At 36.4% G+C, this 26,706-nt stretch overlaps 1 long non-coding RNA gene across 3 annotated transcripts; it reads left to right on the forward strand.

Annotated features, from left to right (window-relative positions):
* Window positions 1–8,439: 8,439 nt before the first annotated feature.
* Window positions 8,440–21,223, forward strand: LOC127853085 (uncharacterized). Of its 3 annotated transcripts, none has more exons than XR_008036436.1 (7): window positions 8,440–8,454; window positions 10,421–10,730; window positions 10,849–11,027; window positions 11,326–11,587; window positions 11,986–12,215; window positions 15,655–15,803; window positions 21,138–21,223. It is a non-coding gene; the product is annotated as an uncharacterized LOC127853085 (long non-coding RNA). The 3 variants fall into 3 exon arrangements; XR_008036434.1 differs by lacking the exon at window positions 8,440–8,454 and adding an exon at window positions 8,795–9,828; XR_008036435.1 differs by lacking the exon at window positions 8,440–8,454 and adding an exon at window positions 8,795–9,813.
* Window positions 21,224–26,706: the final 5,483 nt, after the last annotated feature.

Here is a 26,706-nt window from a genome sequence, read left to right on the forward strand (position 1 = left end):
GCAAGACTTGCAGACACCAGACCTTTTATCAATACAACGTTGAACATCGACTTGTACCAAACATGAAATTTTACTAATTAATGAAGATGAGTGAATTCCACTATATAAATTAAAATGCTGGGTTTTGCTACACAATAAACACGGATTTTTCACAATGTTCGTCTGCGTCTCCGCCATTTTTGTTATTATTGTCCTGTTGTTGTTGTATGTAGATCACGTGATATTTGTGGTGGCAGTGGTTAATGACTGGGCGAATGCCCAAGGGAAGTAACTGCTGTGAGGAGTTTGAATCAATCTGAACGCATCGGACAGTGGGCTACACCACACCGTCTCTCTGATGTACGTAGGCGGCCGGCATATTGGATTTGGAACTACTTTAGAAAACAAGATGGCGGCCTTCTCGTAAAGAGGAAAAATTAAAATGTGTCTTTTAGCTCGTCTTTTTCAAGATAACATTATTTAAGTAATAATTTAATGTAGATCTGTGAATTCCCAAAACGTACTTAAAAACTTGTTAAAATTTAAAGATGCCATTACTGACATACTGATAGGAGTACTTATAGTATTGACATCGAGTAAATTTAAAATTAAATCGACTGTTTTCGTTGTATTTTGAATTTTTGTGAGATACGAGGATTGCTTACATAAACATGATAAAGTATGAAACACATCACTCATTGTATGAGTATGGATGGCCGAGTGGTCTAAACGGTAGACTTTTACTCCATGGGGTCAATGCGCTATGGTTCAAGCCCGTTTGAGGGTTACTTCTATATTTTTATTCAATTTTATTCTTGTCTTTTTTATTGCAGCTTTTTAGATCCAATGTTTGCATTTATCAAAATAGCATAGAGTCTATAATGAAAAAAAAAATTTGGGGAGTTCTTATGTTATAGTTAGATTTTGTGACTTATCAATTTAAAGTATTTAATAACAAACTTCAATACATGTCTAATCTGTGAAAACGTCCCTTTGAAATTGCTAGTTTTCCTCTTACATGCCCTTGTATTTTAAGATAGAATACTTTCCTCTCCAGAGGAAAGAGGTATGGGTTTAAATCCCATCGGGGGCTTCAGAGGATGATCCATTTTGAGACAAATGTTAATATTTGCTTTAGTGTATCCCAAAATTAACCTAATATTAAATATATAACTGTGAAAGATAATTCAAAATAATGTTTGTTTCTATATACATTGTGATCCATGGACATGAACATTCAATTATGCAAGAAACATGTATGATTTAAGGGAAGAATACGACAGCAAACTTAGAATGGACATTTATTTTAGATTGTTAAGTAACTAAAACTATAAATGTTGTAAAGCTTGTCAAGTTGTGTATGTCGTCCTTGCTTTTGGACAGCAGAACAGTTAAGGCATAAATGATTACTCTTTTTCTTTAGAATCAACATTGATGCATTATTACTTAAGCAAAGTTGAACTTTAAAAAAACTATGAATTGGGAACTGAATTTTTCATGTTTCTCTGCTTTTTATTTACCTGTCATGAACATAATGTTACTGGTGAACAAATGCCTTCTCTCTTTACACTTTACAAGGAGATGGTGTTTTTCATAAATATCCAGGTTAATTTGTATAAATACTGGGTAAGACCTCGTAACATATTTATATACATGTAAGCAATACATTTATGATGATGACATTATGTGTTCGCTGTAAATTTACAGAGAAAATATACTACAGCCGCATGTCAACAGAGTTGTTAAAAGGGCATTTAGACAGTATTGTCCCTGACTTTTGCCCATTTTGACATATTCTTATAAACAAGAGGGCCACGATGGCCCTGTATCGCTCCACTGCTAAAAAAAGGCTAAAACAAATATTTCTTAACATGTGCAAATACTTAAATATAGGCCCTATTTAAGCACATGAACAATTTTGTGACCCCCTGGGCTGGTTAAAATTTAACCCCAGGGGCATAATTTGAGCAAACTTTGTAGAGGACTACTATACCTCACTACTTACAAAATGTGGTAGCCCTTGGTCCTAGAGTTAAGGATAAGAATATGTTAACAGTTTTCACAAAATAAGCAAGATATAAGCGTATATAATGTTCAATTTTGTGACCCGTGGGTCAGGGTCAAATTTGACCCAAAGGTCATAATTTGAACAACCTTGGTAGAGGACTACAAGATGTTACCGCATACCAAATTTGGAAGCTGTAGTACATATGGTTTCATCGTAAGATTTTTAAAGATTTCACAAAATAGGCGCTTCATAAGCGTTTATTCAATTTTGTGACCCCAGGGGCAGGGTCAAAGTTCACCCCAGAGGCATTATTTGAACAAATTTGGTAGAGGTTTATTAGATGCCACTACATACCAAATTTGGTAGCCCAAGGCCCAATGGTTATGAACAAAAAGATTTTAAAAGTTTTCACAAAATAGGCCCCATATAAGCGTATGTTCAGTTTTGTGACCCCCGGGCAGGGTCAAATTTGACCCAAGGGATAAAATTTGAACAAATTTGGTAGAGGACTAAACACTGTATTATGTGAATTGGGAATAAGACATCAAACTGGGAATGGACATCATTTAGGTGATTTTCTCAAACAAGACTTTTCATTTCATGATCTACATATATTTTTGTAATATATTATCTATAATTTAAGCTTAATAAGAAATTTTCCATGACTTTTTCATTGACAGTGATTGAATTTTTATCATTTAAATTGTATTTTTAAAATGTGTCCATGCGCTGCATTGACACAGTTTCATTTCATGAGGATTTTTTTTTAAATTAATATAAAATCCAGTTTTGAAGAAAAATCAATTTAAATGATGCTATTATATATGCAAGTATATGTTTTAATCATAATTTGTAAAACTAGATAAATACAACAGATAAAACTGCATATTATGCACTTTTGATAAAACACAATTTATTCCCAAATTGATATCTTATTCCCAATTCACATAATACAGTGTTACTATTAGATTTCACTACATACCAAATTTGATAGCCCTAGGCCGGATGGTTATGGAAAAGAATATATTTGAAGTTTTTACAAAATAGGCCTTATATAAGCATATGTTCAATTTTGTTACCCCCCGGGGCAGGGTCAAATTTGACCCCAGGGATAAAATTTGAACACATTTGGTAGAGAACTATAAGATGTCACTACTTACAAAATTTGGTAGCCCTAGGCCGAATGTTTATGGACAAGAAGTTTTTAAAGTTTTCACAAAAAAGGCTCCATATAAGCGTATGTTCAATTTTGTGACCCCCAGGGCTGGGTCAAATTTGACCCCAGGGGCATAATTTGAACAAACTTGGTAGAGGACTATAAGATGTCACTACATACCAAAGTTGGTAGTCCTAGACCCAATGGTTATGGACAAGAAGGTTTTAAAGTTTTCACAAAAAACTAGCCCTTTATAAGCATATATTTAATTTTGTGACTCCCGGGGCAGTTTCAAATTTGACCCCAGGGTCATAATTTGCACAAACTAAGAAGAGAACTATTACATGTTACTACATACCAAAATTTGGTAGCCCTATGCCATACAGTTATGGACAAGAAGTTTTTTAAGTTTTCACAAAATAGGCCTTATATAAGCATATGTTCAATGTTGTGATCCTCGGCGCAGGGTCAAACTTGACTCAAGGGGCATAATTTGAACAAACTTGGTAGAGGACTATAAGATGTCATTACATACCAAATTTGGTAGCCCTAGGTCCAATGGCTATGGACAAGAATATATTTGAAGTTTTCACAAAATAAGCACTTTATAAGCATATATACAATTTTGTGACCCCCTGGGCAGTTTCAAATCTGAACAAACTTGGTAGAAGACTATAAGATGTCATTACATACCAAATTTGGTAGCCCTAGGTCGAATGGCTATGGACAAGAATATATTTGAAGTTTTCACAAAATAAGCACTTTATAAGCATATATTCAATTTTGTGACCCCCGGGGCAGTTTCAAATTTGACCACATGGGCATTATTTTAACAAATTAAGAAGAGAACTATTACATGTCACTTCATACTAAATTTGGTAGCCATATGCCATACAGTTATGGCCAAGAAGTTTTTAAAGTTTTCACAAAATAGGCCTTATATAAGCATATGTTCAATTTTGTGACCCTCGGGGCAGGGTCAAACTTGACCCCAGGGGCATAATTTGAACAAACTTGGTAGAGGACTATAAGATGTCATTACATACCAAATTTGATAGCCCTAGGTCCAATGGCTATGGACAAGAATATATTTGAAGTTTTCACAAAATAAGCACTTTATAAGCATATATTCAATTTTTTGACCTCCGGGGCAGTTTCAAATCTGAACAAACTTGGTAGAGGACTATAAGATGTCATTACATACCAAATTTGGTAGCCCTAGGTCCAATGGCTATGGACAAGAATATATTTGAAGTTTTCACAAAATAAGCACTTTATAAGCATATATTCAATTTTGTGATCCCCGGGGCAGTTTCAAATTTGACACCATGGGCATTATTTTAACAAACTAAGAAGAGAACTATTACATGTCACTTCATACTAAATTTGGTAGCCATATGCCATACAGTTATGGCCAAGAAGTTTTTAAAGTTTTCACAAAAAAGGCCATATATAAGCATATGTTCAATTTTGTGACCCCCGGGGCAGTGTCAAATTTGACCCCAGGGGCATTATTTGAACAAATTTGGTAGACTACTATTAGATGTCTCTACATACCATATTTTATAGCCCTAGGCCCAATGGTTATCAACGAGGAGATTTTGAAAGTTTTCACAAAATAAGCCTTAAAGAAGCAATTTTCAATTTTGTGACCCCCGGGGCAGGGTCAAATTTGACCCCAGGTGCATAATTTGAACAAATTTGGTAGAGGACTATTAGATGTCTCTACATACCAAATTTGATAGACCTAGGCCCAATGGCTATGGACGAGAAGATTTTGAAAGTTTTCACAAAATAGGCGTTAAATAAGCAATTTTCAATTTTGTGACCCCCGGGGCAGGGTCAAATTTGACCCAGGGGCATAATTTGAACAAATTTGGCCAGTGGAGCTAAAAACTGATTCTTTGTTTAGCGTGCAAAGGGTATGGAGGAACATTTGTTGGTGCCTTTTAAAAAAGTTGTTTCATTGTGTGGAAAATTGAGTTAAAAAATGTATACACAATGCCTAATATGTGGCAAATTCCAACAATGTCTGTGGTTTTTCATGTAAAAACAAGAGATGTGTTTGTCAGAAACATAATGCCCCCTATTGCACCGCTTTGAAGCCCTATATTTCACCTTTAAGGATGACCTTGACCTTTCAGTACTCAAAATGTGCAGCTCCATGAGATACACATGTATGCCAAATATCAAGTTGCTCTCTTCAATATTGCAAAGGTTATAGGAAATGTTTAAGCTTTCGGACAGACAGTTAGCACATATAAGTTGGTTTTACAAATTCACTGAGTGTAAACATTGGGCACTTATATAGCTCAAAGTGACTGGGAAACAAATTCTTGTGTTCTGATTTACACTTGCAAAATTCAAAGTAAAGAATGGTAATTGTTCTCTTATTGCCAACAACTGCATAAATCTTAACATTGTAAATTGGTTGTTTTGTCTTTATTACTACTTTTGTACATTCTTTTGTATTGCCCTCTTTATATTAACTTTCAACATGTATATTATATCCAGTAATTGTAGATATCAGATGTTTTGTGATGTAAATGTGTAGGGTTCTTGTTACTTTTCACACCCATTTCCATTTCATAATGCCTTAACACTGATATAGGATATTAGTGATTTTTGATTATTGTATTTATGTAAACTTATTCTTTATGCTGATGAAAGTGTCATCCTTTATTTTCACAAAGATCCTAGTATCATCGGTAGTGTTTTTGTAAAGAACTTGAAAATTGTATTAAATGGTTAGTGGATAACAAACTGCCTTGGAAAAACTGGATGTTTAGTGTTTGGTTCCAAAAGGAAATTATCTTAACTTCACTATTTTAATGTAAAATGCAATGATCACACTATTGTTTCTCAATCATCTGTTGGAAACCTTGGTTCAATATTCGAAGCTGATCTTTCTGCTACATCTATTGTTAATAATATTATTAAAAAGGTGAACTGAAGAATAAGATTCTTCAGGGGCGTAGCTAGCATTTTTTTTGAGGCCTGAATATGTTATATATATATATATAACCGGAATATATATTACTGTTGTTCAAATAAGTCATCAATAAAGTATTTGTACGTACATTTAAATGTGATGACAAGATAGTAGTAAACATTGTGTAACTAATGCTCTTTATTAAAGAGTCTTTAATAATATATGCTAATTACTATTTGATCTCAAGACTATAGTCTCAAGTTTAAATTAACGATATTTTTATGCGTATTAATGCCACCATTTTTGTACATTTTCCACCCATCTATAGGGCCCCATTGGAAATAAGTTGCAAACCTTTCATGGGACATCCTGTGGTATATATATTATGTCTTGATTTCAACATCTTGTAACTACTTGTTATTTCAGATTTCTTCCAAATACACTGACTATTTACTTGTAACTGAATGTAAATGATTAACTTTGACTGTGATATTCAAAATGTGATATATCAATGCATTGTGATCCAAAACCTGTGATAATTGTTTTCCAATTGCTAAATGTTCTAAATTGACTGTATTGTATGATCTGTACTTGTATGACATATATATACATATGCATGAATCAATCAATATTTAGAAAAGTGTGACTGACACTGTTTCCAGACATATTACAGTTAAATTACTTCATGTCAGTAATGGCAGTCAGGGATGGAAAATATCTTTTTACAATTGTTGCCTGCACTGTCGACCATATTTAGTGCTTTTGTTTCTCATCTAAAGAGTAAAGACCCAAAACCATGGGCATGCCTGTGATATGTATCTTAAAGTTTCTTAAAAGATAAATAATATAAATTTTAACAACACCACTGCTCAGTTTTAACATTTCCAGTACAGTATGTCTTTTTTTGAGAGGCCATTCTGAATTGAGTTCATTTCCAAGGGCAAAGTTATGCCTTAATATATTAATATTACCAAACTGAACATTGTTACACTGTCCCTAATTTTAATGGCACTTGATTGTTTAAGGCTTTGAAAAGATAGTTGCCTGGTCGGGATAACAACATCTGGATAAATGCCTAGGATAAAATATAAACAATATCTGCCAGAAGTACTGTATGGTTGCCATCATCAAATGTACAGAAAGAATCGTTTTTGAAATTCAATCAAGCCCCACTCATTCCATTCCATGAAACCTTTCAGGTGTCTCAATACTGATAATAGCCCCACTGAGGGCCTTATGGCTATGGTCCATATACAGTTTGTGACTGCCTGGCTGGTCACTATAATGCCATTGGGACCAACGTGGAGTTTACTATTTCTTATATTACACGGAAGAGTTTTCTCTGTACCATTGTACAGTGTTGTACGATTGTTTATGGTATAGAACATAAACATATTGATTAAATCTCAAAGATTGTTGCCGGCAGCCGAACATCAGCAATTTTGCAATGAATATAATTTAAGAAATACTGATTCTTTTAAGTTTGAATAATGTTGTTGTTTTCACTTCAATAAACAACTAATTGGCTTTCTTAACATTTTATTAAAATTTGAAAATTTTGCATGCAATAATATCTAATTTTAAACATTAACATTAATGAATATTCTATTATATTACTCCTTAAAGATATTGGTCCTTATATATCTGTATTACCGGTTGATTTAGTGCAAATTTATTGGTGTGTAACCCGAACTATATTTTCGGTGTAATATCTTCCGCCTAGAGGCGTTAGACATATCCTTCCACCAAATACACCCGAGAGACGATCGCCGTTATGGCGGAATTGTCCGAGGAGTCCCGATTGGAGTTTGAATTTTACCGGCATTGTGTCACACCGGTCTTACTGACAATAACGTAGTGACGTCACCATCTATGTATAGAATGATTTTACCGCATTCGGTACCCCTCGCAGATTATCATAATCGGACTCGGGAGAAATACGGGTTGAAAGTAGTCCGCCCACGTGATACCATTCTAAGAATGTTACAACAAAAACAATAACAACGACGGCGTCCATAATTCCTGTAGAGTTTGTACTTGCTCTGGCTTCAGAGCATAGAAAATCCCCATTTTCATCTTTGCAAAATGTAAACAACTCGCAAAACCGGCCATGTTTGTTTTTACTATATAATTTTGATTCGCGTAGGCCCGCGTAGGTAGACCGCAATACCGCTTCCGGAATGTGTATTCATACTATCTCCTTCGAGGTACTTATCCGATGTTTGACGGAAAGGGCCGAGAATGTGCGATTGGATTTTACCGGTCCAAATTTGGACCGGTTAACATATCGCGAGATTATACGAGGTTCAGGGGAAGTAATCCGTGTACCATTTCCAAACCGGAAACAAAACATTTCCCGAACTTTTTGACAGCTGACAGGTAAGAATAGAAGCTCGTTCTAGTTAAATAAGATTTATAGATATTAGTCGATGTATACACATAGTGAAGTAACGCCAAGGAAAGTTAATAAACGTGAGATCTGTGCTGTTTGTAAGGATGAAAAGTGACGTCGATAGTATACATGACGTCGCGTGCATGTTAGCGGATAAACGTTAACGTCATGAATTCCCGACAGTAATAAACAACGCTCTGATTGGTCTTCGCGTTATCCAATTAAAATCGCCGATACATTAGCCTGTACCTGTTGTATATTATAGTCAACGGTTATATTCAACGGGGAACCAGTTTAAAGGCATATGGACGATGGTCCACCGTCGCCCAACTAAAAATAGCATGTAAAACCAAGTATGCGCATGCTCAGTGGCGGGCGCAGTAAATGGTTAAAGTGAAAGTAGATGTCGCCGCCATTTTGAGTGGTTGGTAAACTGTGGTTTGTGTCCAAATAATTAGACGGTATCTTTTGTATATTGACCCCATACTTATGTTGTCATTGCATATATTTTTATTAATGGGTTTCGACCCGTAGCCTTGTGTTCGCACTACATCATGTTCGCCTTGGGTTCTGTTAACCCTTCGATTCAGTGAAAGTAATAAACGGAGAAAAAAAACATTTTTTTAAATTGTATTATTCATAACAGTAACACAATTGTATTGGTTTTGTGTTGTACATATTTGATATCTGATACGCAAACATATTCTTGAAGTGAAATATTTTGCCAACAATAGTTCTTCCCCATAGTAAATACTGGAAACCATACATTATCCTACCGCACCCCAAATTCGACGATGTTCTATTTATATTGATTAAATGGATGATTATTGTCTTTGAATCATTTCAAAGTAATACAGCCGAGTTTAAAATTATTATTTTCTGCTATTAAACATTTCATTATTTCTTTCATTATTTGCTAAATATTGCTTCATGTAACCGTTACATCGTCGAATTTCGGTCCATTACATTCGATTCTTTACACCCTTCGAATTTGGGTCACACTGGGATATTGCATACATGCATCTAGTCCAAATTTTTGACGCTCTTAAATATTAAGCTACTTTTTATATGGGTAAAGTATCTCGCGCGTCTTATAAATAAGACTAACATGCATCATGCAGAGATCTCCCTCTGGTTTAGTTCAAACCTGTATATTTTAGTTTGATTGCATAGGACTTATTTGAAAAAGCTGTAAATTTTGTTTCCGGTGCCTAGAACCAGTACTTAGTGTCTATAGGGAAGATCTAAAGAACGTTTTCACAGTGGGGATCGAACCCGTGACCTCCTGGTTGCTAGGCGGACACCATATCCTTTACGCCACAGCTACCTCAGGGTTTGGGGTAACGGTACAGTTTGTCAAGGTATTCCGAATCATTAGGCATTCTGAATCCACATTTTCATTTAAAAAGTCTTAACGTTTGGTATGCGATTTGAAAGGTTATTGTTGTTTCTAAAAATTTAATCCCCCAGCCTGTAAAGAATGAAGAATCATTGTTTTTGATGAAAATGTTGATTCAGAATGCCTAATGATACCTGTACCCTGAGGCGGGGGAAATAGGGCATCATTAAAAAAAAAATTTGGACTTTAAACCAAACATGAGAAACAATATAATATGTTTTTTTAATCACCGCCAAATTAAATACATAACAATTCTATTTAGTTTTAAACATTTTAAACTTGACAATTCTGGGTCTAGGGCAATTAATTTGCTTGAGTGTCGGGTGAATTTTTATCTGGGGAAAAATTAATACTTTTTTGTTGAGGGAATGGGGCCTTATTTTGGCCAAGTCTTGAATCGTTATAAGACGGTATATAATAACCCTAGCATAACAGCTTCAATCACATAATCATTATTTCAATCAATTAACTGGGTCCGTTATCTCATCATCTCTTAATGAATCATATATATTGATAGCCACCTGCTTCGTACACATTTCAAACTAATATTTCAGACACCAAACGCAAAGCCTATCCCAAGGAAATGCCCCATTTGCGTGGTAAAAGGCAACACGACTGTGTACCTCCGGGTAACAGACCACGTTCGCTGGGTGCAAGCGCTGACGGCAGACCCCATGAAGCCGTTGATGTCAGAGGCACGTGCTAAGACCGGTCGGAAAGTGAAGAAGACAAAGCCGAGGAATTACTACTCTTGCTGGCTGTGCGACCGGTCGGTGATTGACCGGCTGCGTCATCTAGAACAGGAGCACAAAATGGAGGCTGGGACATTCAATTTTGTTTACACAAGAGGGCCGTTTCCGGAAAGTAAGTGTTAAATTGTGTTCGTGTGGTTTTTGTATTTAATTTCTCATATTTCTATCAATGTCTAATACAAAACCATACCAAACGATTTGTAACTTTTACATTTAAACGTCATTTACAGGACGCGAAAACTTCAGGAAAGGTGACCAGCAGACTCGCCACTCATGATGACTCGGCATAGGAGGATGAGAAGGTGGAGGATGAGGAGGAGGAGGAAGAGGACTTTTCATTCCTAATGCCGAAATACTGCCTGAGCCTGGAACCCAATGCAAGGGTGATGCATGGTCGGAGAAGCTGCAAGTAACAATATGGATTGCTTATATAGTGTAAAGTTTTGAGTCCGTTTTCGGGGTAGAACCAGTACTTGGTGCATTAAGCCCTGTTTTCCCAGATTTTTTTTTAATTATATACATTTCAATTGATAGTCATTATTATTGTTACATGTATATATATTAAAAACCGTGAGGAAATATATAGTACATTAAAATTTAAGATAAATATTATTTATTTATAATACTTTGGAATTACTGGTTGTTAGTTAAATTATATGCGATTTCACCATCTAGCATAGAATATCATCCAATAATACTTGTTGCAGTTTCAATCGTTGACTCATATGTAGACTACATGTTCCTGCGGAGCAGGCCAGGTGGGTTGGCAAACGAGTCAAAAACACAAGAGGTCAACATGAAGATCAACCGGTTCCTGGCCCTGTCTGGCTACTTGGAAGGAGTGGTGTTGAGTGACATGCTGTTGTGGATGGGCCATATGGAGGTCCACGACAGTTCCTTAACACCACTCACCAGCTGAAGACGGTGCGGAATGCACTAACGGCAATCAAGAACCGCACATTGAACAATGTAAGCGTAAACTTAGGATTTGATTTATGTAAATTATTCATTCTTCTTGGACATCTACTTATTAATGTTTTGGCGTTGGCGTCTTTCTGTCTGTTCTTCCGTCCATCTTTCCGTCCGTCCAGCACTTTTGTGTCGAGAGCCATATCTTTAAAGTGCTTTGGCCGATTTCATTGAAACTTGGTATGAGTATATATATGGATAAGAGGACGATGCACGCCAAATGGCATTGTACACAGTCTGTTAATTACGGGGTTTTGGCCCTTTGTATCTTGAAAAAATGCTTTTTTGAGTGTCAAATATAACACTTTTGTGTCCAGAAGCATATTGGCGGGGGATATCAATTTAACAAATTTGCTTGTTTAGCTTTATTTTTTTTTCGGCCGATCTCCTTCTCACAGGCTTCCTGACCTCAACCTGCCTGGATAAGAGCCGTCGCGAGGTTGTTCGGAGGGTAGAGGAGAGTGCGGCCATCCTGACGGACGCAAACCTGGAGCGCCACTTCACTGAGAGTGAGCATGTAGTGAAAACGATCAAGGTGATCCAGGAGCCCCCAGCTGGCACACCTGAAAGATATTCGGGGAATAATCATTTAACTGATAGCGCTCTATAACGCCTCCTGAACTGGCAAGTATACAAACCTGAGGGTATGTAATATAAATAAGCCTAGTATTGATTCGAAAAGATAACCCTACATTACTTTTCAGACCAGAGTTGTTTTTCAGTAGCAATTGCATAGAATTGAATGAAACTTGAAGTTAATAGGCATTAAAATTGGGTTTATTTAAGTATACAACAAAGCTGTTCGCCTGTTAATTGACCGACTTGTCTTATGTATAATATTTTTACCAGATTGTTACCTTGAAGACAGATAAACTATAATGCAAAAGTTCATTTTGACATTCCAAATTGGGGAAAGGCCTTGAAGCCATTGTAAAATTAAACTGTTATGGCCCCTTAATTGATTGAAAATGTCAAATTTCTGTCTGCATATGTTGGTGTATGAATTTAGTGAAATTCAAATTAGATCAAATTTGTTATCATTTTTCAGTGGTTCTTGCATAAGAGTCATCAGGATGATTTAGTCATTTCAGAGATGTACCCTTTATAGCTCAACTTGAGTTATTGTTGCTGGTCTTTGTCTGTTTTGCGATGTGTGTCTATATGTCAACATTTTTACTTAAACAATATCTCCTACTAAACCTTTGGACAAAGCTTGATGAAACTGGCAGGAATATTCCTGGCATGAAGCTCCTTCAATGTTGCTCCAAGAATTGTTTTCCATGAAATCCTTGTTGCCCTGGCAACCAAAAGGAAAAACTTAAAAAATCTACTCTGAAACTGCAAGGCCTTGGGCTGAGATATTTAGCATGAAACATTGTGTGGTGGACCTTTACCTGTGGGCAAGTCGATTTTTTGTCGAGCCCACTTATGGAGAGCTCGACATATTTGTCACAGTTGGCGGTTTGGTGTATGTGGATCAGTCCGTCAGTATGAAAGTCCGGGTTAGGCTTGTCTGGAGCGTAAGTCTGTTATTGATTGGAGGAATTTCAAATAACTTACAATAAATGTTCACAATCATGACACGGCCGGTCACTGCTCAAGAAAACGTCAATATCTCAAAGGTCAAGGTCACACTTTGAGTTCAAATGTCAAAAATGGCCATAAATGACCTTGTCTGGGCCATTATTATGTCATTCATTGTCAGAATTAAATTCAATTTAAAATCATGTGTCACCATAATTTGACGGTGTTGCATGGGAAGGAATAATGTCGAAATCTCGAAGGTCAAGGTCACACTTTTAGTTCAAAAGTAAAAAATGGCCATAAATGAGCTTGTCCGGGCCATAACTGTGTCATTCATTGTAAGATTTTAAAATCATTAAGCACATTTGTTCACCATCACTCGACGGTGTGTCATAAGAATGAATTACGTCAAAATCTCCAAACTCAAGATTACACTTAAGAGTTCAAAGGTTAATTGGTGGGACTTGTACCATGATTGTTCAAACTATGTTCCTGGGGTCAAAATTGCCCCACTGGGGAGGGAAATGTAATTTCCTTATTAGTATATTAAAAAACCTCAAAAACAAAAATTTTCTCATAAATCACAAGGCCTAGAGCAAAGATATTTGGCATGAAAGTTCATCTTGTGGACCTTCACCAAGATTGTTCAAGTATCATTGGATCATATTTGCCCCACCCTCGGATCAAATTTGTTTTCCTTCTATAATATATATATAATGAACACTTAAAAATATTCTTCTCAAAAACTGCAGTGCGAACATACATATTTTGCATAAAACATCATCTGGTGAACTTCTATACAGATTTTTAAAATTATCAGCTGGGGGTACCAATGATAAATTCATTGAATTTACCTGCTAAGATTCATTTGCTTTGTGGAAATGCAATAACTTGCAATGTTTTTAAAGTGATTGAATGGTTCAACATTAACTTAAAATTAAAAAGAAAAAAACTATTTCATACATCATATTATACTTATAAAAAGCCATAATTGTAATGCTTTCATGGAAAAAAATGAATGTTTGCTTAATTTTCAAAAATATTAATAAATCTTTAATGTTGAGGATTCTTCATAAAGGTTTTACGTGTGCACAGAATGTTATGGTAATCTCCAAAGCATTCCCATTACAAAATACATCCGATGTCTATGGATAAGTTATTTTTATGCCCCCTTTCGAAGAAAAGGGGGTATATAGTTTTCGCACTGTCTGTCAGTCTGTCACACTTTTCGTGTCCGCTTTCTAATTCAAATAATTTTCATTCGATCTTTACCAAACTTGGTCAGAAGTTGTGTCTAGACAATATCTAGGTCAAGTTCGAATTTGGGTCATGCCGGGTCAAAAACTAGGTCACGGGGTCACTTAGTGCATTTCAAGGATTTAGCATGGTGTCTGCTCTCTAATTGAAGTAGTTTGCATCAACATTCATGCGCCTGTCAAGTATCGGGCATTCAGCGTGAGAGTCGCGCATTTACGCAGCAAAACACCCTCTCACACAGCCAAATCTTATGCTCTCCTTTTTTTATACGCCCGTTTTTAAAAACGGGACGTATTATAGTTTCACCCTTGGCGGACGGCGTCCACAGCAGTGTCCGCTCTCTAATTTAAATAGTTTTCATCCGATCTTCACCAAACTTGGTCAGAAGTTGTGTCTAGACAATATCTATGTCAAGTTAAAATATGGGTCATGCCGGGTCAAAAACTAGGTCACGAGGTCACTTAGTGCATTTCAAGGATTTAGCATGGTGTCTGCTTTCTAATTGAAGTAGATTTCACCCGATCTTCACCAAATTTGGTCAGAAGTTGTGTCTAGATGATATGTAGGTCAAGTTGGAATATGGGTCATGCAGGGTCAAAAACGAGGTCACAAGGTCACATATTGCATTTCAAGTATTTAGCATGGTGTCCGCTCTCTTATTGAAGTAGTTTTCATATGATCTTCACCAAATTTAGTCAGATGTTATACTAAATGATATCTAGGTCAAGTTTAAATATGGGTCATGCCGGGTCAATAACTAGGTCTCGAGGTCACTTAGTGCATTTCAAGCATTGAGCATGGTGTCCAAAACCTTCGAAAGGGCATATCTTGTGACAGTTTGGCACTCTTGTTTAAAACTGACGATGCATGAAACTATTTTCACTCATATTTTTTATGTAATTTAAATGCCAAAATTTAGAAAATGCATATGAATGTGAAACGAAACTGTAAGTAAGTAAATAGTGTTACAGTTACTGTACAAACAACCCATTTTTCAAAAGAAGCATTTTTTTTTGTAAACTGTACTGATGGTTTTGCTAGTTATGCCATAGGTTGTTGATAACTCGCGTTTGTTCAGCTAATTTCATTATTTCTTTTATAGCCATTAATGTGTTATCATGGTCATTGACGTGAACAAAAGCAAACTGTTATTTTTACAGCATCCAGTAAAAATACCCATATTGTAAATCACACGGGTACTACTGCTCTAATGTTTGATCAAGAATGCATCTAATGGATAATCAAACTAGTGGTTTCACTCAATTGATTTTTGCATATATAGGTAGGTGTACCTAGAGATTGAGCTGGAGACAGTGAAGGTGCTGACCTCTGTGTGGAACACTTAGAAGCTGGCAAGTTTTCATATTGAAGGGTATGGTTCCCAACCGCCCATCACACACAGAATGAAGCTTGTCGTCTTCCGCAGTAAAAACTGGTTAGTGCTCCACAATGCGATACCTGGTTCATATGTTTGTTGCTTGAGTATTAATTATTATTATCAAGATTATCTTGTTTTATATTTCTTGATTATTTGCTATTATATCCCCAGAAACATAGTATAGTGGGGTATATAGGAGTGACCTTGTCTGTCTGTCGATGGCTCTGTATTAAGTGTCCCCTCTCTAATTCAAGGTGTTTATTGGATCTTCACCAAACTTGGTCATAAGTTGTATGTAGATGATGTCTAGGTCAAGTTTGAATATAGGTCATGCCGGGTCAAAAACTAGGTCACGGGGTCACTTAGTGCGTTTAAAACATTCATCATGCTGTCCGCTCTGTAATTTAAGTAGTTTTCATCCAATCTTCACCAAACTTGGTTAGAATTTTATCTAGATGATCTCTAGGCCAAGTTTTAACATGGGCAATGCCGGACTAAAAACTAGGTCACAGGGTCACTTTGTGCGTTTTTTAGCATTCAGTATGGTATCTGCTCTCTAATTCAAGTAGTTTTCATCCGATCTTCTCCAAACTTGGTCAGAAGTTTAATCTAGATGATCTCTAGGCCAACTTCAAACGTGGGCCATGCCGGGCCGAAAAATTAGGTCACATTGATTTTGACTTTAGGTCCTATAACACTGGCTTGCGACACCTGTCGACAGGCTTTCAACACAAATTTTTGGAATAAATAGTGACTGAATATCTATCTAAGTTTGGTTGTGAGTTTATCTGGGCCATAACTATGTCATTCATTGTGAGATTAAACAAAAAAAATGCACATTTGTTTACCATCATTGAACGGTGTGTCATGCCAAAGAATTGTCGATATCTCTGAGGTCAAGGTCACAATTGCATAATAACTCTTAAAATCGCCAAACATGTAAATATGTTTTTCTTATCTTGTGAAGACAGCATGCAAAATATTCTGTGTCAATGCGGTATGTGGGGTTATTCCTGGTATATTGGAGTCTGTATGTTGGTTGGTCTGTTGTGGATTTGTCTATCCATTCAAACTTGTAAATATGTGATCAGCATGAAAAGAAGATTTTCAAAACACAATTTTTATTTGCATTGATTTCACATCCAAGAGTAATGGTCTTGATTCCTTGATCCTCGCTCATTAACATTCACAGGGACAGCAGGGGTATTTTATTATTGTTGATGACCAAGTTTGTATTATATTTGTTTTGAAAGTGTGAACTTTTTAATGGATAAATAGATAGATTGAACAAAATTAATTTATTATGCCCTCCTTCGAAGAAGAGGGGGTTAATTGTTTTGCACATGTCGGTCAGACCGTCCATCAAATGGTTTCCGGATGATAACTCAAGAACGCATAGGTACATTAATCATGACTGGCAAATGACCCCTTCAATTATCAGTTCACTAGGTCAAAGGTCAAGGTCACAGTGACTCGAAACGGTAAAATGGTTTGCGGATGATAACTCAAGAAAGTTTAAGCCTAGGATCATGAAACTTCATAGGTACATTGATCATGACTGGTAGAAGACCCCTTTTGATTTCCAGGTCTCTAGGTCAAAGGTCAAGGTCACAGTGACCTGAAGCAGTAAAATGGTTTCCGAATGATATAAATATATATAATTAGCTATTGATACTTAAGTGAGAGTGATTACATGAGTATTCACACAATGGCTGCCACTACAACTGTACAAAAGAATGACACTCACAGTTCTCACCATAAACCCCAATACTCTTCTCTCCATAACAGGCTGCTTCCGAGCGCTTCCTGGACCTAAAAATTATCTCCCAGCAGCAACCTCCCCAAGGTGTGACGAGAGTCTTCAAGGTAATTGAAAGAGGGTGCAATGTGAAGTATAAATGCATAACGAGCCAAAATGGAAAGCTTAGGTTTGGAATAACTCGTCTCATGGTCAAAGTCACACTTAATACTCAATTTTCACATACCAGTATATATGCAAGAAAGCTCATTCAACAACTCGCTACAATCAGGTTATATGCTGAATTTATACTTTCAGGTCAAAGGTCCTAGGCCACTAAGAAATATTTCTTTTAAATCTCACTCAAATGGTGACCATATTGTTTCAATATGCAGAGTTTGGATTTGGCATCACTCACACTTGAAGATAAATATTCATTTGCCACATTATGATTTTGATTCTTCTTAGTAAATCACATATCCCGTTTCATTGTACCAAGAAACAAAACACCAATGCTCACCACTATTAATTAATGCGATTTGCAAAACCAATCAGGTTCAAACAAGATAAAAGGTTTGAACATTCAGTTCTATCCTTTAAATTTGTATCCGCTCATTATTGTCCCCTACCGGTTTCATCGGAGGGGATTTATGATCACATTTGATTCATACTTTGACAAAACAACACTTACCTGACATACCACAATGGGCTCCACCCAAACCATCCCCCATGCCCCACCCCAGAACTCCTCCCCCCCCCCGCCCCCCTAAAAAAAAAAAAGACAACAATTTTTATTATTTTTTTTTTTTTAAATATCATCTATAAAATGACCACACACCCACATTATACCCCCTCTCCATGATGGCTTACGTTATACTGTCAAGCACTCGAATAGTCGAGCGCGCTGTCCTCTGACAGCTCTTGTTGCCTTAAATTTTCATTGTTCTTTGAAATTAAATTAATAATGGCCAATTTTTTTCACTGCTCTTTGTTATTATTTGTTTTTGGTTTACAACTTTTTCTGCAATCAATTTAAGGGGGCATGTCAATGGTTTTTCTCTATGCAATGGCAAATATTCAACATTCCACATGTCCGATTTTTATGAAAAATAAATGTACATGTATAAGGAACATTGATGAAATCGTTTAAAAAGATTAGTGAAGGGCCAAAAAAATATTATTACATTATGGTCTTAGTGCTTATGGGGATCGAAATCTTGCCCACAACATTCACAATCTTAATGAATATTTTCTACACAAAACTACTGTTCCATTATTCATTATGGTCAGTGAGCATGCCCATAGCTGGATATGTTAATACTACTACGATTTCCTGCGCCCACAAAAAGTTTCGTGGGGATAACTTTTTTTAGCTTGACTATATATATATATATATATATATATATATAAAGTGGAGCTATCCTACTCACCCCGGCGTCGGCGTTACCGTGAGCGTTGGAATGTTAAAGTTTGCGTACCACCTCACATATTTCCTATGTCCTTTGACATATTGCTTTTATATTTTGCATACTTCTTTACCAACATGACACCAATCTATAAACAAGAGCAGACAACTGAATCAAGCATTTTTGTAAGAATTATGGCCCTTTTTTCACTTAGAATATGAATATTATTGATAAATCTATGTTAAAAATTGCGTACAACCTCAAATATTTTCTATGTCCTTTGACATATTGCTTTCAAATTTTGCGTACTTCTTTACCAACATGATCCCAATCTATAAACAAGATCAGACAACTGTAATAAGCGTTGCGACAGAATTATGGCCCCTTTTTCGGTGGAGCATATAGTTGCCAGTTTGTCTTTCCTTACTTACTTACTTCCTTACTTCTGTCACACTTTTGCTACCGTTTCTCATAGCGCCTTCAATACTTAACCAATCGCTTTCATATTTGGCATGTAGGTACCTTGCATGGACCTCTACCTTTTGATGAGGCTTGAGGTCACTGGGGTCAAGGTCACCGAGGCTAATAATAGACTTCCTTCTGTCACACTTTTGCTACCGTTTCTCATAGCGCCTTCAATACTTTACCGATCTCTTTCATATTTGGCATGTAGGTACCTTGCATGGACCTCTACCTTTTGATGAGGTTTGAGGTCACTGGGTCAAGTTCACCGAGGCTAATAATAGATTTTTTAGGTGTTTATTAACACATACATTGACAAAGCGCATCATCAGGGAGCATCCATCAGTTTCACTGATATTCTTGTTTGTCTTAGTAACTTTGAATATTTTGTTAAATTTTGTGTTTAGATCCACTTTACTTCTAAAGTATCAAGGCTATTGCTTTCAAACTTCAAATACTTTCTTACTATCATGATGGTACTGTACCTGGCAAGTTGAATTTGACCTTGACTTTTGAATGACCTTGACTCCCCCCCCCCCCCCCCCCCCCCTCAAATTTTTCTTTTTTTCTTTTTTTGAAATATCTATTAAATGACCACACACACACACATTATACCCCCCTCTCCATGATGGCTTACGTTATACTGTCAAGCACTTGAATAGTCGAGCGCTCTGTCCTCTGACAGCTCTTGTTAATTAGTAATGTACATAATTACAATATATAAAGCAAGGTCTGTGCTTTAAGAAACATATAAATAAGTTCATATTAACGCATACATTTATTTCAGAGAATAAAATTCCGTTTTAGCTGTCAATATGCCCTTTAACAAATCTTATATGATTCAAGAATCAAATTTTTGAAAATCAAAGTGACATTTCATTCTGGTTCTTGCCAAATTCGCCAATATGAATGTATTCAAGAACTATAATAGTATACAATTTGTTCAGAGTCATGAAATAAAGTGAAAATGTGTTGGTTCTGGTAGCGATTTTATTTCACTTGTGAGCATAGACAGTATATATTTTCACTCATTTCTTTGATCATTTGTAAATAAAATCACTATGGTAGGTAAGATTTAATTAATAGTTTAGCCATGGCATGCCTTTTTTGTTTGTTAAAAAAATTCCATTTTTGGTAAACCTTTGATTAAAGTCAATTATTAGAAACTGCCTGAGAAGTTTGGTTCAAATTATGTACCAATATATTTTTTATTACCTTAAATATAGCCTTTTTTCAACTTATTACATTCATTTCAGTGATGGATAACCTTTGAAATGTCCCAGGTAGAGTCTGAAAGTGATGACACATGTTGTAGAATGCTTATAATTCTTTCTACATATCGCTAACACTTCCATGGATCTGTAAACACTTTCAACACAAACACACCACATAAAATACTTTTGACCCTGACATTATAATGATTTATACCTTCATAGCTCAAGAGTTATGGCCCCTTATTAGACTGACATTTAAGATTTTTTTTCCATTCGGAGCCGTTTCTCAGTAACTATTGCATGTGAGTTAGCTTAAAATAAATATGATTCATTGTACCAATTTTAACCAAAACAAACCATTGAGATTGAATCATACAATCTTGAATTGATGGTAATATACAGACAATGCACTATTGTTAATGATGTTGGGGGGGGGGGGGGGGTCACCAGCAGGCAACTTATGAATTGCTTGCAGTATAATGTGAGCCTTTTTAATTTATTTTTGTACAAAAAATGCAAATAATTTGTTTTTCACCATAACTTAACAGAGTATACATTGCCTTTTTTTCAGTGTTCCAGACGGCTGGTGATGCATTTCAAGAAAAGCCATCAGAATCTTGCAATGATCTGTATACTTAATAAATGACAAAACAACAACACTGTATTGTTATTATTATTTAATACATAACTTCCATATATTTGTTTTTGCCCTGTTGGTTGGTTGGTTGATTGGTTGGTTTGCTCCAACTTTAACAATTTGCCATAACTTTTGCAATAGTGAGGATAGCAACTTCATATTTGGCATGCATGTGTATCTCATGGAGCTGCATATTTTGAGTGGTGAAAGGTCAAGGTCAAATATATAGCTTCAAAGCGGCACAGAAGGGGACGTACTGATAGTGTTTCTGACAAACAAATATCTTGTTGTTTCATGAATTTCACACTAAAGTGTTAAGAAATACGACGTTTACATCAAAATGACTCTTTATGAATCATCAAAACTATGTATTTTATGAAACAAGAAATTAAACGAATAAGGCTTTTTGTAAATCTGAATGTTGAAGGAAGTACTGGTGTCAACATTGATCCTCATGAACCTAAAATTATTCCAATCAGATAGTTGTCTAAATGAATTTTGCTCTGTGTAAGACTGGGACTTTAGAAAGGCAATGGAAAAGCGTTTGACCTATTAGGTATTCTTATCGTAAAACAATCGCATTCAATATACGGAGAACTAGACAGAGAACACTTCATTATTTGAACATAATTTGATACCTACAGAATTTTTTTTTGCTTGTAAAATATAAGTACGAGTCTATTATTTCAACTTGAAATGTTGGTGAAAATGTGCTCTGGTCTTAGATTACTTCAAATCAGGGATACATAATAAGATTATTTATTTTATAGTACACTATTGTGCGAATATTAAGAAGAGCTGTGGTTTTAAAGTACTCGTACACGCATGTAGATATAGAGTTTAAGGATGTGTCTGTATGCATACAGTCATTGCTTGGCAGCATGAAGTATCAATGCAAAAATAGCGTCATTAACCGTTTCTGACGAACTTCCTACATACCCAAACGCTTGACACCGTATAGAAAACTAAGTTTTCGTAGCTGATGATACATCCACAAGAAAATTGAAATGCAAATGGTACTACACAGTCAAAAGTATACCAATGGAAAGATCTAGGATCCCAAAAGGTGCCTGGTGCTGCTAAAGAAGTGAGCAGTGTGGAAATTCGGAACAGACGATGACATTTCTGATTATGTGTTATATCAAGGGTATTTGTAAGTAAAATGTATTTAATTACAGGTGTAAGCAAATGTGCTTCGTGAGTGTTTGTTATCGAATACTTGACAAAATTAATTAAAGTTTGGAGGATATTCATCATTTCAATGTTGATGCCTTAAAGGGACAGGAGCGATGAACCAAAAAAAAAAGGAGCTGGGTGAAGCTACCTCCTATTTTGCTCTACGTTTTCCCTAAGTATTCCAAGTTTGTTTGAGCCTATACATTGTGAAATGTGTTTTGTTATTATGAAACCGGTTAACGTCGAATAGACGCGATTTATATGGGTAATGATTTTAGATAGAAACGAATTGAGCAAATTACAAAATTACAAGGCCCGGTCAGACCGACTTACGAATATGCAACGTAGAAAAAACGCACAAAAATGCAGATTTTGATTATCCGTTGATGAAATTACCTGCTTTGCCGCTCAAGATTCTCGCAAACGGTGTGTGAAGCGTAGGAAACACACAATTACCGCACAAGTACCGGTGCTATAACGGGAAAAAACGAACGTTTAACGGAAATGTACCTGATAATTAACGGTCGGCTAACGGATATGACTGTGCGAGTAAAGGACTTCTACCGGATAAAACGGCAGTGAAATGCATTAGTACCGGACAAAACGTTCGCCCAACGTGAGAGAAACGGAAAAGTACCGAACACCAACGTACAACGTACAACGATGAAAAAGTAGGGCACATCCTCAGAATCATGTGGCAAAACTTCAGGTTCTGGCAGGTTAAGGTCTCCGTTCTCAGCTGCTGCCTTCAGGTCGGAATCGTTCCACAACTGTGCATCGGATGCAGCAACACGGCCTCCAATGTCAGCCCAGACGAACTTGTACTCAGAATCCTACAGGGCTAGCAGGACAACGGTTAAGTACTTCTTGTAATTAAAATACGTAGACCCGGATCTTGGTGGACATTTGCAAGCAATATGTTCGCCATCAATAGCACCAAGAGTATGGGGGATATTCCAGCTGTCCCTGAAGCCGTCCGCTATTCGCGTGCAATCGGCAGCTGTTGTTGGCAACGACATCACCTCGTCAGCATACTCATCTATGACTGCTCTACAGACCTGACGCGTAAAAGATAACAGTATAATAAGCTCGCGTGGATTATAAGTGTATGACACATGTAGTAGATAATCCATGACTTTTAGCGAGTGGATGATAAAGTAAAAATATACTACTTCATAAAATGTTCTTATAACTGTGTGCATTTCAAGATATGCGCACAAGACAGTACTAATTACATTATACAATTTAGAAGGTTAGTGTTGTAATGCGCGCCCTCATCTATTTGCCTTTATCCTATACCAATAACTTAACACAATGCAATTCATATAAACTGATGCTAGACGTAGACATTAAAATATATAAAAATATTAAAATGACTAACAGAAGCCTTTTTTTAAATTTATTTTAACACTATAGTAAATTAAGCGGTACTTATTTTTAGCACGAGAAGAGAAATAGTGTTGTGGGGTACCCTCCAGCCGAATCGCATATCACGGTACTTTGAACCAGACACAAGATGCCGCAGCGCAATTGATAGCTTCATCCCTGGTTCAATTGGACGTCTGTAGTTGTTGCGCTGTTTCGTTATCCTTTGGCTCACTCGTGCGAGAATCTCATCAAACATCTCGGTTGGCACTCTCATGAAGTTGACAGATGCGAAATGGATCTCTTGAACAATGCTATACAAACTACCGGTACATGTACCGCTTGTAATTGGTATATCACGTGTGTTATGTATCTTGAACACGGGTATACAAACTACTGGTGCACGTGGCGCTTGTCATTAATATCACGCAGGCGACATGGATCTCTTGAGCATGCGTATGTCAACTTACGGTACACGTGACGCTTGCCATTAATATCACGCAGGCGACATGGATCTCTTGAGCATTCGTGTGTCAACTAACGGTACACGTGACGCTTGCCATGAACATCACTCAGGAGACATGGATCTCTTGATAATGCGTATGTCAACTACCCCTACACATGAAGATTGCCATTAATATCACGCAGGCGACATCGATCTCATTAACATGCGTATGTCAACTAACGGTACACGTGACGCTTTATATTAATATCACGTATGTGACATGGATGTCTTGAACAAGGGTACGCCAACTAAAGATATACGTGACGCTTGATATTACTATCACACAGGCGACATGGATCTCTGGAACATGGTAACACCAACTACCGGTACACGTGACGCTTGATATATCGCGTATGTGATATGGATTTTTTGAACAAAGGTACGCCAACTAAAGGTACACGTGGCGCTTGACATTTCTATCACACAGGCGACACCGATCTCTTGAACAAGGCTATATATGTACCGCTTGTAATTGATATAACACGTGTGTTATGTATCTTGAACACGGGTATACAAACTACTGGTACACGTGGCGCTTGTCATTAATATCACGCAGGCGACATGGATTTCTTGGGCATGCGTATGTCAACTAACGGTACACGTGACGCTTGCCATTAAAGGGATCTTTTCACGCTTTGGTAAATTGACAAAATTGAAAAAAGTTGTTTCAGATTCGCAAATTTTCGTTTTAGTTATGATATTTGTGAGGAAACAGTAATACTGAACATTTACCATGGTCTAATATAGCCATTATATGCATCTTTTGACGATTTTAAAACCTAAAAATTATAAAGCGTTGCAACGCGAAACGATTGAATAATTTGGAGAGTTCTGTTTTGTCGTTAAATTTGGCGAAACTACGAAGATTGCTTATATAAGGTATAAAATACTTTACGAATATGTACTCGGCGGAATAGCTCAGTAGGCTAAAGCGTTTTTACTTCAGGACTCCAGGGTCACTGGTTCGAAACCTGGTCCGGGCAATGTTCTTTTCCTTTTTTAAATTTTATTCTTGATTTTTTACTGGAGCTTTTACGATCCAATGTTTACATTTATCGATTTAAAGCATTTAATGAATACGTAAAAAAATGCCGAAATCTGTGAAAAGGCCCCTTTAATATCACGCATGCGACATGGATCTCTTGAGCATGCGTATGTCAACTAACGGTACACGTGACGCTTGCCATGAACATCACGCAGGCGACATGGATCTCTTGTGCATGCGTATGTCAACTATCGGTACACTTGACGCTTGTCATGAACATCACGCAGGCGACATGGATCTCTTGAGCATGCGTATGTCAACTAACGGTACACGTGACGCTTGCCATGAACATCACTCAGGCGACATGGATCTCTTGGGCATGCGTATGTCAACCGCCGTTACAAGTGACGCTCGTCATTTATATCAAAGTACTAGTACATGTACCGCTTGTAATTGATATCACACGTGCGTTATGTATCTTGAACATGGGTAATACAAACTACTGGTACACGTGGCGCTTGTTATGTCACGCATGCGACATGGATCTCTTGAATATGCGTATATAAACCCACCGATACACGTGACGCTTGAATGATATCACGCATTGCGACATTGTTCACTTGAACATGACTATGCCAACTAAGGGTACAATTGTTCTCCTTGTAATAGATATTACTTGAACATGGGTATGCGAACTATCGATGTACTTGATATGGCACATGAAATTTATGTAACATTTTATGAAACTACCGGTAAATGTACCGCTTGTAATCGTGTCACCAGTTATAACAATGTTTAACCGTATAGTAAATCTCATTGTCATTTTTAAAACCTAGATATGCCCGATACACCAGTCACTCGTGTCAACCTGTTCACTTGAAGGAAAGTTGTAATTTGTATTGATATGGCTCCTTTGAGGTAAGAATAATAACACATTGTATGCATAATAGTTATATTGATCAAAAAGTGAAACAACATGATACCACCATACATCACATTACAAAAACTGTATACAAATACGAATATTTATTTGCAGTCAGGCCACAGGGCCATAATACATAGTTAATTTCATAATTATATAAAATAACCTGAATAGTTAAAGAAAACAAAGTTCATATGATGCAACACGCATGCACTTTCGTAGAACAAATGCTGCTATACATTATAATACCACCAAAACAAGGATTACTTTATAATTAACTACCTATAACATGTAAGCATGCAAAATAGTAACATACTTATAAAGTAACCTAAGAATCAGTATTTTTATCAGATATAAAATAAACAATGCAATTCAGCATGCAGAATTAAAATGACAGCTATTTGCATGATAATTACGTAGTTGTTATATATTAGCATTGCACATACAACATTTTGCAATCAAAAATATTGCTTGTCATTTTCATCGGCCATTAACATATTGAACAAACCAAAGTTTCCATTTCATTCAAAACACAGCGGAATAAACAAAT

Source organism: Dreissena polymorpha, chromosome 12 (genome assembly GCF_020536995.1).
Source record: "Dreissena polymorpha isolate Duluth1 chromosome 12, UMN_Dpol_1.0, whole genome shotgun sequence".
In the NCBI taxonomy this organism is placed as follows: domain Eukaryota; kingdom Metazoa; phylum Mollusca; class Bivalvia; order Myida; family Dreissenidae; genus Dreissena; species Dreissena polymorpha.